Source organism: Platalea leucorodia (assembly GCF_965183815.1).
Source record: "Platalea leucorodia genome assembly, chromosome: 2".
NCBI classification, from domain to species: Eukaryota; Metazoa; Chordata; class Aves; order Pelecaniformes; family Threskiornithidae; genus Platalea; species Platalea leucorodia.
The window spans coordinates 18,342,495-18,359,527 of NC_138824.1; the positions used below are offsets into that span (position 1 = coordinate 18,342,495).

General features: G+C 39.1%; 1 protein-coding gene across 1 annotated transcript in view; it reads left to right on the forward strand.

The window, feature by feature from the left end:
• Window positions 1-17,033, forward strand: part of DDX10 (DEAD-box helicase 10) — a gene marked incomplete at its 5' end in the record, with an annotated part of 190,428 nt that overhangs the window by 137,868 nt on the left and 35,527 nt on the right. The window lies entirely within an intron of this gene.

Consider the following 17,033-nt stretch of genomic DNA (forward strand, 5'->3'; position numbering starts at 1 on the left):
AGCCTTTTGGAATTGCAGCCTCTTTATTCTGTATATCAAGTGAGTTGCAATTTCAGCTGCAGTGCTGATGCTAGTTTTTTTTTCTAAATACTTGATCACGCTCATAACTTGCAGGCAGTAAGATACTTTTTTTTGTCAAATCTCATTTAAACCTGTTTCTGCTGAACCTTTTCTTTAAACAGCAAGTATTTACATTGAAGTTTATTCCTTCCCCTTGTTAGACCTGCAAATAAAACCTTTGCTATGCTTTTCTTTATATGTTAATAATTTCCTAGAGGCTGTTCTAGTTTTTCATGTTGCTTGGTTTGTGATAAACTGAGATTTCATTCAGCTGCAATGATTTTCCAGACTATGGACAGAGTAACATATGTCATTTCTCATGATGCATCTCCGTATGCTACACATGAATATTTACTGTTTGTTCTTGGCAGTTAGCAAATATCTTCCTCCCTTGAGAAAATCGATAATGTTCTGTGTCCGATTTCTGCAAGCTGGCCGTGCGTTGTGAGGCTTAAGCATAGGAAGATGCTTCATTCTGTAGTTCTGAAGTGGAAAGTAATTACAGTTTAAGATGAAAAGCCTAGTTATACTAAGTATTAAGTATGATTCTGTCTTCAGAGATGGCAAGCTATGAGAGCTGTTGGCATCGTGACTCCCCAATCAAGCAATAGAAATTTTCTGCGTGTAATTGAATGTATAGAGATGCATACTTTTTAATGTATTGAGCAAGCATTTTAGGAAAATTATGGAATGAATGATTAACAAACATCTTAATATAGGGAGAAAACATTGATCAAATCAGGCTGTATTGCATTCGTAAATGCTGCTTGTTAATTTTGCCTCTTTTTAAGGAATTAAAAAACCCCCTAATGTCATGTTATTCAGCAGCTGGAGAAATAAACCCATTCCTTTCAAAAGGATCTGCTTGCTGATGTGCTCCTATCCTATTCTTTGCCAAGCAAATGAATCTCTGTTCTGTTAGAAAATGAATGAAGTTGCTCTCTATTGAGGAATGATCTGTCTGTGTGGGGGGTGTGTGTCCGTGGGTACAGTACGGGTTAAATCTGGAGCCTCGCCCCTAAAACTGCATAAGATAAAGCCAGTTTGATGTACCTTTGTCTGTCTTCTGTTCAACACTTGCACTTGGAAAGCTGATATACTAGTCCTGGTCTAGCGTGAGATTGGCATATACGTTCTGTGAAGGTACCAAGTGTGCAAACCTGCTATTACTTTGACTTTATTCCTGAAGCGCTTAGCTCACTCTCTGCAAGAGGTGCAAGCCTCAGGAGCTGACATGTCTCCTTGATGAAAACTGGTGGGCTTTTTCTCTTGTTTAGAGGCTATTTTTGCCAGAACTGTGTGCGGCTGAGTGCTGTCATTTTCAGTGGGGCTCATTTGAAGGGAAAATGCTTCCGCTGGGAAAGGCTGCCAGCTTGGAGCCGGGCCGTTCACGCCTGGAAGTGGAAGGGAGCAGTAGACGGTAGATAAAGGTGGCAGTTTCCGTCTGCTGGGTGTCTGAGGAATTAATTAAGAATACTCCCTGTTTCACAGCATCTTAGAGATGAAGCCACAGTAGCTGAAGCTCTCCATAGTCCATGTAGGATATGAATCAAGCAGCTCCTAGGAGACACACAGGGGAAAAAAAAAAAGAAGGAAACAGTAAAACACGGAAACTATTGAAACAGAAACTAGTTTAGAAAATATATACTGCCTAAATAAGGAGTTCAAAAACATTTGCATTTTCACTAGTGCTTTCAGAATATGGCTTGTGACCCACTTACTCTGCCATACACAACTCCTTTGACAATTAATAAGTTTTATTAAAAGAGAAAACAATAAGGAAACCAAAAAAGCAGAAAAGGTATTTTTAACTATACTAGTGCAGTTTAGCAGCTGGAGAAAAGAGCTAGATCAAAATTATGAGCAGCCAGTCACTTCAAAGCAGCTGTGGTCATAATTTGTTGTTCCACGTCTACCTGCTTTATTCCCCTTGCTTGTTTTATTAACTGTGTGTCTCTCACATCATGAACTTCTTGGGTTACAGAGTATTACTTATTATCTTTCACTAGTACGCAGCCCACCGGGTCTGACATGACCAAAATGGCAGTTTACTTTCCCATTCTAATCATTAAATAATAATTCATCAGTTATGACTTTTTCATCTCTGCTTTAGTGTAATTCTTGTTGTCCTGTTGTTGGTTGTGCCCTTTTGCTGACTGGGCAGGGCCTGGCATGTTATTCTTAATGTGTGCTGTTTTTTTTCCAAAATGAAAAAGGAATTTATTTGGAACTAAAACTTTATGGTTTACAGTTTATTTGTTTTCACCCTTTAAACCATACACTTGTGGGATTTAATCTTAGTCTTAATTTAATCTTAGATTCTTGGATTGTGATACTCGTAGTTTTAGGATTTCTCTGTCCTGTATATGTTCATCCCTTTCCTGTGCCAGGAATCTTGACTTTTTGACATTTTTCATTTACTCTACCTATATTTTTTTAACTCACAGCCTACCCTTTTTAATAACAGCTTTCCTTCAGTTTTATACCCCCATATTGTTTTGGGGAGGAGGGGGAGTATCTCCATTTTAAGTTGTGGGGTTTTTTTCTTTCATTTGCCTTTTTTTCCCTTTCATTTCAAAGTTTTAACATCTTGCATGAGTGCAGTTTTTTGTCTGTATGCCAACAAAAAGGAAAGATCACAGGAGAGATGGGCCTCCTGCTTTTTCTTCTGGTGCCACAGGAGCAATGGCAGGGAAGGTTTTGCTCAGCCTTCGCTGCGCTGGGACGAGGCAGGCTCCCTGCAACTGGGATTGAACAACCAAGTTCTGGCACGCTCTGCTGAATGTACTTGAGCAGGGGTTTAGATGAGTAGGTAGCTGCAGTGTTATTGACTCCACCTTGGATAAATCCTCATGCAATAAATAAACTGGGTAAGAAGTGAGGGCTCTTAAAAGGATGCTTTGGAGAAAGTATTTCTTGGAATTTATGACCATTAATTAAATTCGAGTGCAAAACTCTGTGAAAACACATAAAAGAAATTTTCTCTTATATTCATATTGAAGCAAAACTGGAAACTTAGTTTTTGGGGGATTTTTTTATCATCAGATATTTAATTGTCTCCCAGTTCAGGAGAATTTGATGAGATATTTACAAGTGCAGCATTTTAAGACAAGAAAAGCAAACATTATGTCCTCACTCGGTACTGATAAAATTGTAGTCCTCAAGCTCTCAGACAAGTTTTGATACTGTTTGCTTGAAGATGGTCTAGAGAAAATTAGGCACTCGTTTTGTCTTTTGAGCAAGGAGTAAAGCATTGTGTAGAAGCAGCAGCAACATGGATGGCTGCTCCGAGACAGTAGCTGGGTGTTTCTTGGTGAAGCCAGCCCCTGGCCTCAAGCAGGACATCCCTGCGCCGTGCAGTGCTCCGCTCTTTACTTCTAGTAATCTATCACATACTGATTTCTTAGTATACATAAAGGACTTATTTTAGGTTTCAACCAGCATTTAAAGGTCTGTGCTCTGCAAGCAACTGTTAGCTGCAGTGAAGCTAAACAGGACTGTATTTCTCCTTTAGCGAGTTTAGTGTTTTGCTATCCCTGATGCCTTAGAGCAGTATTGATGTGCTAAGAACTATGAAATGAGGAAGGTTTTGGTTTCTTTTAAAGAACATTATTTTTATAGGAAAGGCATTTTCCAGGAGCAGTTGAACAGGTCTGTGGGTCAAGGTGGGGGAGCAGAGCAGGAGTCAGGAGAAGGTGCTGCTTCCTGCTGAGGCACGGATGTGCTCTGTGATCCTCAGGTGTCGACTCCCAACATCATGCAAGAAATAATAACTAGCACCTAAAAGAAGGCACCAGTATCTGCTAGAAATAGTTCGGACAGTATCTGTAAGCAGTGGGAGGAGGTAAAACTTGCTCAGTCATACCAGTTTGGTGCATCATTTCAGCCGCTGGCAATCCTTTAGCAGTTATACCATGCTGCTGTCCAAAGCAAAATAGAAAAACCTGAAAAAAAGGACTGACTAGCAGACCAGGGGCTGCCTACCCAGGGTCCATAAGGAAAATGAAGCCTGCTGAAAATGTAGGGAAATCCAGCTTGAACACATACTCCTTAGTGAGAGGGTTTTTCTGTTTTAGAAAAGAAGGAAGACGACCAATCATTGGACTAAAGTTGAGGATGGGGATTGTTATCAGGCTGGAAAACTGACCTCTTCTGAGAGAGATCTAAGCACTCAGTTGTCAGGGGCACTTTTTCATAGGAATGAATTCTTCCTGAATACTTGTAGAGCAATAAAAGATCAACAGCAACAGCAGGATAATAAGTATGCTTTAACTTTATGCTTTAACTGCTCTCTTCTCAACATATTTTGCTGTTCCCAGAGGAATTAGTACTTGTGTATGAGATTCTACGTATTTTACAAAATATGCACTTGATATACTTTATATACTTTATAAAAGGATATGTCTGATATACTTTATATATATAATTTAAGATTTTCACAGAGTCGCAATGAAGTTAGGAATCTTTCTACTCTGTTACAAAGGGATTTATGTGAGCACATCTACAAAATACACCTGGGTGAGCAGGAGGCACATACTTAAAGATATGACTGACTCAGGCATTGATATCTGCCTGTATCACATCACTGCAAGGTATAATCCTCAATATAGCATTCTGTTTTCTGCATGTTGTGCCATGCTCTGTTGAGATTTTATCCAGAAAAATACTTAAAAGCACCATTTTCTTTTAATCTCCAGTACCCTCCATGGGATTTGGGATATGCTTGCTGAACGTAGCTCAAGAAATCTTTGCACCGTGTGGCAAAATTCAAACAAGAAAGGGACAGAGTCAGATCTCTTGGGTAGCTATTGCTAATAATCCACTGGGAGAAATATAATCTTTAAAATACGATGAAAATTCTGCATCCACTGTGTATTGTTCCTGTGGTTACTGGAACTGATGTCTATTACCTGGCAGCTCTGCTTCTGCCTTCAATTTCCTTTTTCTTGAGACCTAGCCCACAACCTGGTGTTTAGGCTGGAGGCTCTAGATTCAGTGTGGATGTGAACAGTAATTTCACTGTGGAAAGGGGTTTACAGGAGTGAAGGAGGAATTTGGTCTGTGCCTCCTGTGAATACAGGTTCCCAAGTCCATTTGATCAGTTTATCACTAAGTGTTCTTGGGAAAGTCTCATGGGATGCCCTGCTTACTGATGGTTAATGGTGGAGGTGCTTTGGTTCTGGATCACCTCTTATGACCCTCTCATGGATGGTGTTGAGGAGCCATTGCTTTAGCTCCCTGCAATTTCTGGAGCTGGAGCAGGGTTTCAGGTCTTGTCACTGCTCTTTGATAGTTGCAAAGGACCTAAAGTTGTTCTTCGTCAATAATTATTCTTGATTCTTCAAACCACAAAGAACAGCAAAAAATTCAACAATGATACTTCTGTTCAGCTACAAAATCTGCCAGTATCTTGTGTGTGGAGCTTACACCTGCAATTACCATGTGAATTAGATCCCTTTTCTTAAGTCAAACTTCTTAAAACAATTTAATTAACCTTAGTTTAGAAGTAGCTCTGGTCTGTTAGCTCTTGTGTTCTGTACACATATGCAAAAACTGTAAGTAGGTTTATGTATTTATTTATTCATTACACGTTTGTGTTTGTATTGTTTTGAATTTCCTTGAGAAGCTCTGTGGATAAACAGAGTAATTTGGAATATCAACATTTTAACCTACTAATTTAGTAATTTCAAATAGGTTTCTTAAGGCAGAATCACGATTTCAAGTTGTTAAATGGAAAATAAAGAAATCGCTCATTCTGAACTACTTGTATTGTGAAATATTTTTAAAATCAACGTATTCTACAATATTTAAGTTAATATTTGAAAATAGGTATTACATGCCTATATGGAAATGTTACCTGTATTTTACTTTTTGAAAATAACATGTTGATGATTCCAGTTAATATAACACTTAAATTAAGTAAAGCTGTAACAAGTCCTGCCTTTTCTGCAATTAAGAATGTATATAATTAAACCAATATTTCTGTGTCGTAACCCTGAACAAGTAATAAGGAAGGATTCTGATGGATTGATTTGACAATTATGTGCGCTTCTGTGAACCTTTTCATTGCAGCCACCAGCACACAGAGGATTTTAAATATATTTATCCGATTGACCATTTATACTAGTTGGCCATAGCAATTGAATTTTGTGAGTATAATATTCACAATTGTTATTTTTAATCATATGTGGTATATGATGACAGTCTGCTGCTCTGCATCCAGTAAGCTGATGATTTACCAGTTGCTGAGGTGATTTCTTCCCAGTCCTGGCAGAAGCATAGATTAGGGGGGCTGTGGACTTTGCACATCCCCCCTTATCCTCTGACGGTCTGCTGGGATGAGGTGGATGCACAGTGGATCAACACAAATGCATCTTCATTACAGTGTCTGACATACCTGTACCCTATGCTTTGTTTTGTGCTTGCTTTCAAATTTATGGTAAAGAGAGGAAACTTCTTTCTTCTTTGAACTTTTGTTGGTTTTCTTATTTTGGGGGGTTGCAGTTCTAGGGGAGCTTTTGATGAAAGATGTAATAGGGATTTGTAAGAGCAGAGGAGCAGGCTTTGGTATGTTAGGGAGCACAAAGGTTATTGTCTTACTTGATTGCGAATTATTTTCTTACATTTCTAGGGCAATACTGAAGAAATTTCTCCAGTAGCTAGGTTAAACTCCAGGAAGATTACACTGTTTAATTCATGATGCTTTAGGGAACTTATTGTTTCTAGAATGGCCATGTAAGTTTGATAGCATTGGAACAGGAGCTCTGAAGCCATCTTAGACTTCCACTGCTGACCTTCAGAGCTTTCAACATGTTAAAGACTAAACATTTTTGTTTATTTCAGAATCAACAATATTTTGGCATTTGGGGGGGGTGGGGTGGGGAACGACACTCAGTATTTTTTTTTTTTTTTATTAGAGGCTTAGGCTATCAAAATTGCAAGATTGTGAATTGAAATAAGTATGTGCCAACATATATGCATTTCTCTCTTCCTCTTGAATTATGAGGGTTTTGTTATAGTTTATTTGGATAGTATAGTTAGGAATAACTCTTGGTAGCTGTAGAATTAAGGAGTGCTTTGGCACTGTGCCACCCAGGCTCTTGAATAGGGATCAGCAAATAACTCAAGCATTGGAACAGGCTGCCCAGGGAAGTGGTTGAGTCTCCATCCCTGGAGGTATTTAAAGAACGGATAGATACGGCGCTTGAAGACATGGTATAGATGGACTTGGCAGTGATAGGTTGACGGTTGGACTTGATGATCTTAAGAGTCTTTTCCAACCTTGACGATTTTATGATTCTGTGATTCTATGAATGGCTACTTGAGTCGCTGCTTGAGCTCTGTCTCTCCTTTGAACAAGGGAGGTATATATTCTTCCGCTTCGTTTTTCCTCTTTGCCTATCTCCATGGATATTCGGAGCAGGATTCCATCATCAGATTCCTCCCTGCATATGGCAGGATGGTGGGGCACAGGGAAAGCAATATGAGAGCTCTGTTAGTCTTGTACAGATGCCTTTCTGAGGCTAATGATTAAACTCCAATACCTAAGGTTATATACATTTTTCTGTCTGAATACACACTTCATCAATTCAGGCAACGTATTTCAGTTCAATACACGCATCTAGAAAAACAGTAGGTATGCAAGAAATCAGACAGGAACTCTTTGCGCATTGCAAAGTGCAAACACATATATTCAAGGGCAGAGACTGAATCTGAAATGAGCTTCAGATTTCCATTTCAGCATTGACTGAATGTTTTCATGCTAACTGTATAGCACCATGTTCTGTAAACTTAAATAAGGAAAGAAGAGAGCACTGGCACTTTGCTTTGTGATCACTGCCCATCAGTGTGTAAGCATTTCATTGTTGAATATGCTCTCTTTAAAGGTGGCAAGTGTACAATTTAAACGTAACTGGCCACTTCAATGTGGTTTGGAATTTATATGTAAATTGGCAGCATCTTTTCTTCTTGGCTTCCAAAATTTCTTGTTCCGTTTCTTCTCTGGTTTGATGTCCTCCTCAACAGTCCCAATCTGAGCAGAACACAAATGGTCAGTTTGCCCCTGCCTGACTCTCGCCAAGGAATAAGAGGCAATGGACAGCGCTGGAGCAGCACATCCACCAGAATAAAAAGAAGGGAGGGGGGAGAAAAAGAAAAGAAAATGAAAGAAAAAGGAAAAAAAAAAATCTGTTCTAAAGTGTTATAAACCATCCTTAGGCATTTTCATCTTAGTAAACAGATGCACTATATGAACCTAATTATAATGATACTTCATTTGTCAATCTGCTCTATGCTACTAGTTAATAGTGTCTAATAACCAATATTTGAAATTTCTCTCCCTCTAAAACACAAACTTTAAAGCTGTTCTACCAAGCTTATTTGCTGTGTTCCATATGTGTTTTGAGCAGCAAATCAAGTTGTTGTTTATTAGTGTGGCGTTCTTGTTCTCTTTGCCTCACGACAGTCCTTTGATGCCTTAACCAACACAGTACAGTAAAATAGCCTGGAACTGAACTTTTGGAGATCTTAACCCTCTTTTCTGCCTCCACCCTCAATCCTGAAGGTGTATGAAACCTCAAACAATCCAGCAGTAATGATCCAAGGCTCACAGCAGCTTTCACACAAAGCTTTTATTTAGGAAGTGGAAATTCTTTCTGGATTGGTAGGTCTTTTTCTGTTCTGTTGTGAAAAGCATGTGTCATGCCTCAATTCTGTCTGTATAAATATTATGCAGATGGTTGCATTTCACAAGTAAGCTGGATCAGACTGTTCAAACTTGTTTATTTTGCATCTTGATTTGTTCTGGTATTACTCTGAGCCACTTCCCAGCTTTCCTTATGTGTTTGAAACTTTCTTAGATTATAGACTTCAGATGCAGGGACTCTACTTTTCTGCATATCTCAGGTATGAGCTTCTTAAGAATGAGTTAATTGGCTGATGAGCCAGGGTAATCTTTCAGATGTGTTTTGATGATGCTGACATCTTTATGCAGTAAGGAATCATAGTTAGTTTGAAATTAAGCAGCTCTGTTTTCTAAGCATCTCCCCTGTTTATATTCTTGGAATGTGTTGCTTGCAGTATTGTACGTAGTCTGCTATAGCTACTCTCAGCAGTCGTAATTGCTACTAGTGATGAAAATTGATTTGTGCAATCAGAAAATCATTATCTGCATTCTGACTGATAATGCTGCAGTTGCCAGCATTCTTCTGACGGCAGAATAGTCCAGGGTCATGTAGTCACTAAGATGCCAGCTGCTTTATGCTGAATCTTACATGAGCACTAAAAGGAAAAAGGTATTAATGACTCTCTCAATATACTTTTTTTTTCCAGGCAGTTTTTAAAGATTTAGTGTTTCGTCAGAGTCCTCCTTTGCCAGATATACTAGATCAGGAGTAGTGCAGTATCCCGTGTTTTACCACAGCGTGCAATATTTGTAATAGGTTTTCTGTTCTTTAACACTATCAGCTGCATTGATAAACCAAACAGTTTGTTGTTAGGAAATGCTAAACTAGTAACTAACGTGTATGGTTATTTAACGGGTGCATGGGGAGCCTGGTAAGCCCCATACTTCCCCTAAATGGAGCGCTACCTTCTATTTGGTAGTTAGGACCTGTGTCTTCCTGTGTGGACTCCAGGTCTCCCTCAAGGTTTCTTAAGGCAATGACTAATCTTTATTTTCTACTTTTCCTCCATTTAATGTTTCCTTTCCCTCTTGTTTTTCCTCTGGTCTTCTATGAAATTTTTTGAGGATTTCCAGGTTTCTTATCTCTTGCTGTTTCCTCAGCCCCTTTTCTGTTTCTTCTGAAGGAGCTAAATTCAAGCTGCTTCTGCTTCTATTTGGTTACTTTCTGCCTTGTGGAAACCAAGAGCTGAAGCAGTGGGGAACAACGGGAAGAAAGGTAATAGCATCATCTGGGGGCAAAGCCTTAGGAAATGTGCTTAGCATTTTTAGGGCGAAGTTTTGTGTGTGTTTTTTTTGTGTGTTTGTTTTGTTTTGTTTTCTTCTTTCTGTACTGTCTCGTATTTTCCTTACACTCCTTCAAATAAATACATACTGGTTATTTTGCTGGGCCGGGCAGTTCCAGTACTGCTGGATAAATGTTGATTTTTCCTGTCCCACCATTCCTTCATTGTAGGGAGAGCTGGAAGAGGTTCAGTCTCTATTACTCCTTGCACACATTTATCTTTTGACGAGAAACCTTTTAGTAAAAGAGCATCAGTAAGGGTTCAAAGCTAATTACTTGTAAGCTAAGAAAAGCCAGAATTAAAGTTGTCAGTGCTTGTCCCTTGCTGCATAAATATAGTGATGCAGATCAAGAGAGATGACTCTGTTTCTCCCTGTCTGGCCTGCACTTCCAGCTGAGCCAGATCCTCAACTCATAGTTTGCTTAGTGTGTAGTAACGAGTGGAGGAGACTGTATATTTTCCAGTTATGTAGTGTTTTCGTTTGCTTCTGGTGGGAGTGCCATCCGTTAGATAAATAGATTAAAAATCCTTTGACAAACAACAAGCACACATAAACTGTGAGCTGGACTGTTGCTAACATCCTTATCTCTTAGTATTTACTGTTTTTTTTTTTTTTCCAAACTTTTGTATCTTTTGTCTGTATTTCCCAGAATACTCAAGTTTCGTTCTTTGCTAACATTTATTTTGTGAAGAGGAGTTGGATCCAGGAAACCTGAGTTCTTTTCTGGACTAGAAATTGTGATATGTAAATTGTCTTTGAAACTGTGCTAGAACTAGCACGGACATGATGCCTGCTTTGTTTGTTGGGTTTGGTTTTGTTGGTTTTTTGTTTTTTGTTTTTTGTTTTGTTTTTTTTTTTTTTTTTTAAATTTTCTCTGGGAGATGTAAATCCAGCGAGCCTCAGTGTAGTTGTGGAACTATGTGGTGTTCTGGTCCCTCTCAGCTCAGAAAGCAGGTAGTAGAAAGAGGTCCAAAAAACTCAAAAAAGCATGATGTTAATAGGCAAAGACAACGAGTGAGGGGAGATACCAAGACATTTCCTAACTGATTGAACTAAGAAAGTACAGCTGTTTATTCTTCATAGGGAAAAGTCCCCCAAGTACAATGCCTTCTGAAATCAAGCTTATGCTGCACTGCATGGCACAGTGTGGATTTGGCCCAACGAAAGGATTGGGCTCAGTTTCCTCTCCTCCCCACCCTGCCTGCCCTGTGCAGATGCCATTAAAAACTGGCAGAATGTCTGCATGAAGCTGGACACGGAGAACACGGAGCAGTAGCGTGCTGTTCTCAAGGTTTATGCTTAAATCTAAGAGCTGCTGATCGAAGGCCATGAAGGGTTGGTTTGCAAATGCTTTGTTTGCCAGACATTTGAGATTAGGCTTCTTAACTTGGTTCTTTAATTTCCTTAGTATCAGTTCTCTCCTTGTTATCATTGGGAAGTGCAGTTTGCTGTATTGTAACAGCTGAGAACTGCGACTTGTGTATGAGTTAATGCGCAGTTGGGGTGACTATGCACATGCTGAACTCTACACACAGGTCTTGCAACAAAAGGTTGTTGTGGCATTCCTACCCATCCTTATTCTTTTTCATGGTGCCTGAAATTCCCTTAGATTTGGAAATAGGTTTGCTTTGTGGTAACTCCCTACATACCCAGATGTTAGCGGTGATTTCTGTTTCATAGATAATCACAGCCTGCCTTGCCATTTGCACGGTATGTGCCTGTAGTCTCATTTCCTCTTTTGTGTTTGTGCAGTTTCTTCCTTTTTTGTTTGGTACTTGTTTTTCCCCTTGTCTTTGAACTTCCATTTTATCGAGGAAGGGGGAAATTAGTGTCTTCCCACGTGAAATTTTCTAAATTACTACCACAGAATTGAACAGTATCTATGATAATCTGAGATTTTTTTTTTTTTTCCTCACGCTGTTTTACATTTAGAGCAACAGCTGGGAAGGGGACCTTGTAGTTACAGGGTTTTGTACTTGTTCTGGGCTTCTCTTGTGCAGAACTTTCCAACCATTGCCTGTGTGGTGGTAGACATCAAATATGGTCAACTGATCCTGTAGACTAATGAGAGGTCACCAAGTGCCCTTCTGTTTGTGATATGGGGGAAAAAATGGTCCTGTATCTTCAAAAATGGGTTACTGCAGTTTCACAGTACATTGACACTGATCTTCCCCTTGCTTTGTGGAAAATACTTATAAATAAGTAGAATTGCCTTGTAAGCAGTTATGCAAAGCAGACAGTTACTACTGATAGAAAGGTAGGTTAAGCATTTGTCAGTAAGGAGAAAAATCTCCATGAAAAGCTGAACGAGCATTTCTAATCCTATTTGCTACTTGATTTTTCTATGTATAGTTATATGGATAGCAACATAGCAGTTTTATGAAGTACTCCATTAAACAGTAACCTAAAGATCATACATTATGTGGTACAGAATTTCAGTATATTACATAAAAAAATCAGTTTTTCAAATGGATGTTCATAAGGATGAATTGATTTAAAAAATCAGTCAGCAGCATGTAATAGGATTAGACTTGGTTTATACAAGTATATCACTCTCCTCTGTTCGTTCTTGTTGGACAATCTGCCAAAGCTTTGAAATTTTCAGCAAGAGAAATTGTGGGTGGACAAGGGAAGGTGATTGGTTAATTACAGTCACAGTCAACTTACATTTACATGATAACACGAGTGGCTATTTGAGCTGAAAGCTCATAAAGATCACTTGGCTTCATTTTAAATGGCAATCTCAGTCCATTTTCTTTGATGATCTATGTGCTGTTAAAAATGTCAAAAGTTATTAGCATTTTTTTATTTCCCATCACCTAATATTCTAGCAGATCACATATCTACAAAAGTAGTGCTTAGGGTAATTATCACTGTTCAAGGTACTGACTAACTTAAGAGATGCATAGAGTTTATGAAATTCATCCTTTCCAGGAGCTTGTGTGGCAAAATTCTACGAATAATACAAAAGGTAACCCACTTCTTTGCTTAATATTATTCTGATTTAATTTTTAAAATCATTCATGTTCTGTTGTTGTCGTATTTAGTTTAGAAGAACTCTCAAGTTCACTGGTATTATTTTTCTGATACCTGGTCAAGACTTGCCTCCATTTCTGTGATGCTATTACCTCTAGAAAGTTAAACTGGAATGAAGCCTGGTTTACCTCGATGAGAAAGGCAAATGGAATAATTATCTCTGAGCCAGCTGGGCCGGTGAGGTATTAGGCAGGGATCATGGTCTGAGCACACAGCAGGAGGGAGTGCTGGGAAGTGGGTTTTTCTCACAGCAGAGGCTGTAGGTGAATGCATCTTTCCTACAGTGTAATTTGTCAGACTTTGGTCAAAGATACTTTATACTCCTAGAGCTTAGTTTTTAGTTTGCTGTGCAACAGCAAATAAAACTGAATAGGTGGATTGAATGATTACGTGATCCAGTGAATAACACAGATCTGTAGATGCTGCTTAGTCTTAGTTGTACCTTATTTTGAGAGCTATTGCCTGCTTCTGTACAGCACTAGAACACTGTGCTCAGGGCTTGGAATAGCTATTCTTGTCCTTTGTTACAGCTACAATGAAGATAGTGTGTATAAAAGTGAAGATATTCTAAGAATTAATATTTGCTCAGTGCTTTCAAAGAAGAGGTACTGGCGAAGGTGCTTAGCGCTACCTAAGTGGCTGATTTAGCTTTACTCTCAATCATTCTTTTCTGACTGAAGATGATGTCCTTTTAGGTGTAAACACATAAGTTTTGGGTTCTTTCCAAATTAATTCTGTGCCCTTTGAGGTATGAACATTTTATTAAATCACTTTGTTTTGGAATTTCAGTTAGGCCATCAATCATGTATTCATCATATCTATTTTGGACAAATACACAATACTAGGTTCACAGCTCAAGTCTGCTCTTCCTCTTTATGGTTAAATATGAGCATGTTAACTATCCATTTGCAATATCTAAAAATGTTTCCCAGCGTGCTATCTTAAAGGGATATTTTGTATAGTTTTGCTTTAAGGAACACTTCTATTTACATCTTAGTTTTTCAGTAACATTAAATACTTTTATTGTTACTTCTGACCATATCACTGAACAGTTGCCAAATGTAATGTAATGGTTCTGGCCATATCTTGGACCCACAAAGATCATTAGGAGTTTGCTAGTCACAATTATGCAGATATTTCACTTCAGTAGCTGTTTGCAGCATTCCTTCCTGAGCAGCACAACTTTGTACAGTGGCAAAATTACTGTGATATTATCGTTATACCCAGAAGTAAAGAGCAGCATAAAGAAGGATGCTGTGGCATTAGAGAAGTGAAACAAGTGTTGGAAACTGGCTTCACAGAATTAGAAAAAAGAAAAAAGAGCCTTGTTGGACATTTTGGCTACATCAGGACCTCATTAAAAACAAAATCTTTCGGGTATGATGTGAAGGGCTCTATAAGAGCACCTTGTTGCCATGATAACAAGCATCATAAAAGTTAGCCAAAATTAAAGTTGCATGTATAAATAAAATAATATTATAGGTGTATTGCAAGGCATCAACATAAAACAAAATCATTTTTTCTTCTTCTGTCTCCCTCTCTGTAAGCCATTAGCAGTCTCATAGACATTGGCGGGACTTTAAATGTTATGCCTATTTCAGCGGAACTATGCACAAAGGAATTTAGGAAAGCACAAGAGCAAAAGTATGAGCAAGTTTAACTGAAATTCAGAGGCTTCATGTGGTGGAGGAACTAAGACTTTACAGTTTGAGACTAGTTCTCTTGACTGTGAGTAGATCAAATTGAGATGTACGTTAGAATTGACCCATTATAACTTTGAATGACTTCTGTGGAGCATCACTATTCATTTCTGCCTTTTGAGAGTGATACACAGGAGCAGAAGAAAGAAACCTTTCTTTCCAAACAAGAAAAGTAATCAGTGGAGGTTGATGATTCATGTTTTCATGCCAAACACAAACATCATAACAAGCAAGGAGCATCTCTGTGTCTAAAACTAACAAGGGAGTATATGGGAAGAGGAAAGGGGCACAGGTGTTGCTTCGGTTCTTGGAGGTATAGAGGTAAAGGAGGACTAAAGCCCATCTGGAGCTAAGACTAGAGGGGGACATAAAAGGCTGTAGGTATGCTAGTAGCAAAAGGAAGTTAAAGGAGAATATGACTGATAGGGAGACTGGCCCAGTGATGGGCAATATGGAAAAGCTGAAGTACTCAACTTTTTTTTTTTTTGTTGGAGTAAAGTATTCTCCCAGACCTCTGGGTGTACAAGTATGGTTTGGGAGGGAGAATGAAAGAGCCAATGATGAGAGAAGAACCAGCTGGAGAGTACTTAGCAAAGTGTAACATATTCATGAGAGGTCACGGATAACTGGAAAGAGGCTAATGTTATACTCCTCCCTAAGAAAAGCAAGAAGAGGACTTGGGGATCTGTTGGCTGACTATATTCATCCAGTCCCTTGGAAGATCATGAAGCTTGTCCATTTCCAGACATGAAATGGACAAGAAGGTGATAAAGAACCGTCAGTATGAATTTACAACAGGCAAACCATGCTTGAAAACCTGTTTGCCTTCTGTAATGAAGCAACTGCAAAGTGGTCCATGTGGAGAGTAGTGCATGCAGTTTACCTTGACTTTAGTAAGGCTTTTGGCCCTGCCTCCTGTAGATTTCTCATTTGGAAGCTGTGGAGGTATGGAATGAAAGAACAGTCTACTTGCTGAAGCTCATGAAGTCCAACAGGAGAAGTGCTCATGCCGGCTGAGGCCTGGCTGGCAGTCCTGGTAAAAAGGTGCCAGGGGTTATGGCGAATCCTAAGTTGAATATGAGCCAAGTGTGAAAAAGACAAAATGGGTTACACTGGAAGATGCATGGTTAGCAGAATGAGGAAAGTTACTATCTTCCTTTTCTGCCTCTGGGGCTGTATCCAGAATCCTGTGTCCAGTTCTGGGTTCTCCACTTCAGGGTGGGTGTGGAGAAAGTGGTTAGGGTCCAGTGAAGTCTACCAAGATGGTCTGGAGTCTAGAGCACGTGATCTATAAAGAAAGGGTAAAGGAGCTGGACTTCTTCAGTGTGGTGAAGAGGAGGCTAAGGGACACTCTAATAGCACATTTGAAGGGCAGTTACAGAGATGGTGGAGCCAAGCTTTTTTTTGCTAGTGGCAAATGGTGTAAATTTGCCAAAAATTGTGACTCGAAAGTTTCAGAGTAGACGCTGGGAAAAAACTTGCTTACAGGGAGGGTAGTGCTGATGTGAAATAGATTACCCAGAGAGGCTGAACCTCCCTAATTGGAGATTTTTGAGACCTAGATGGACAAAGCCTCAGCTGACCTGATCTAGTGTTTGTGATAGTACCACTTTGTGTGGGAAACTGGCCTGGGGATCTCCAAATATCTCTTTCCACCTACCTTTCCATCTCTTCCCTAAACAGCATACTCCGTTTTCATTCCTTCCTCCAATCTTTCTACTTCTAGAGTTAGACCTTAGAGTTTTCAGTCAGTAGGAGGTGAGCAGATAGCAGGCAGTAGCTAAATCTGGCACTGAAAAAAATGACTGTGCCACCTGCTTGTTCCTCTAGAACTCATGTCTTAGCACTACACTGCTACATATATTTTCTTTCTTTAAATAGTTGCATTTTTACCAGTGAAATTATACAAAACTTACATAAAGGTCCCAGTTGGCAGATGTAAAGCAAAGAAACAGCTAAAATTAGAAGAGGTAAAAATAGAGGTTGGGAAGCTGTCTGAATGATCTTATAAGCAACAAATTTATGCTGAATTCTGCCAGTTAAGTCTGCTCTATTTATTAGGTCAGACTGTAGCTCAGACAGAGTTCATAGAAAAGTAAAAGGTGTCATGCTGAAAAACGCATTTAACATTTTACTGAAGTCTATCAAAAGTTGGCATGTCATTTAAAATTGGTTGATATGGCCAGGATGTTTGGATTTGGCCCTTGGCAGAAGGGGCAGGTCCACTGTTTGAGCCTCAAGAGATGAAGGCAGATTATTTACGAACTTTG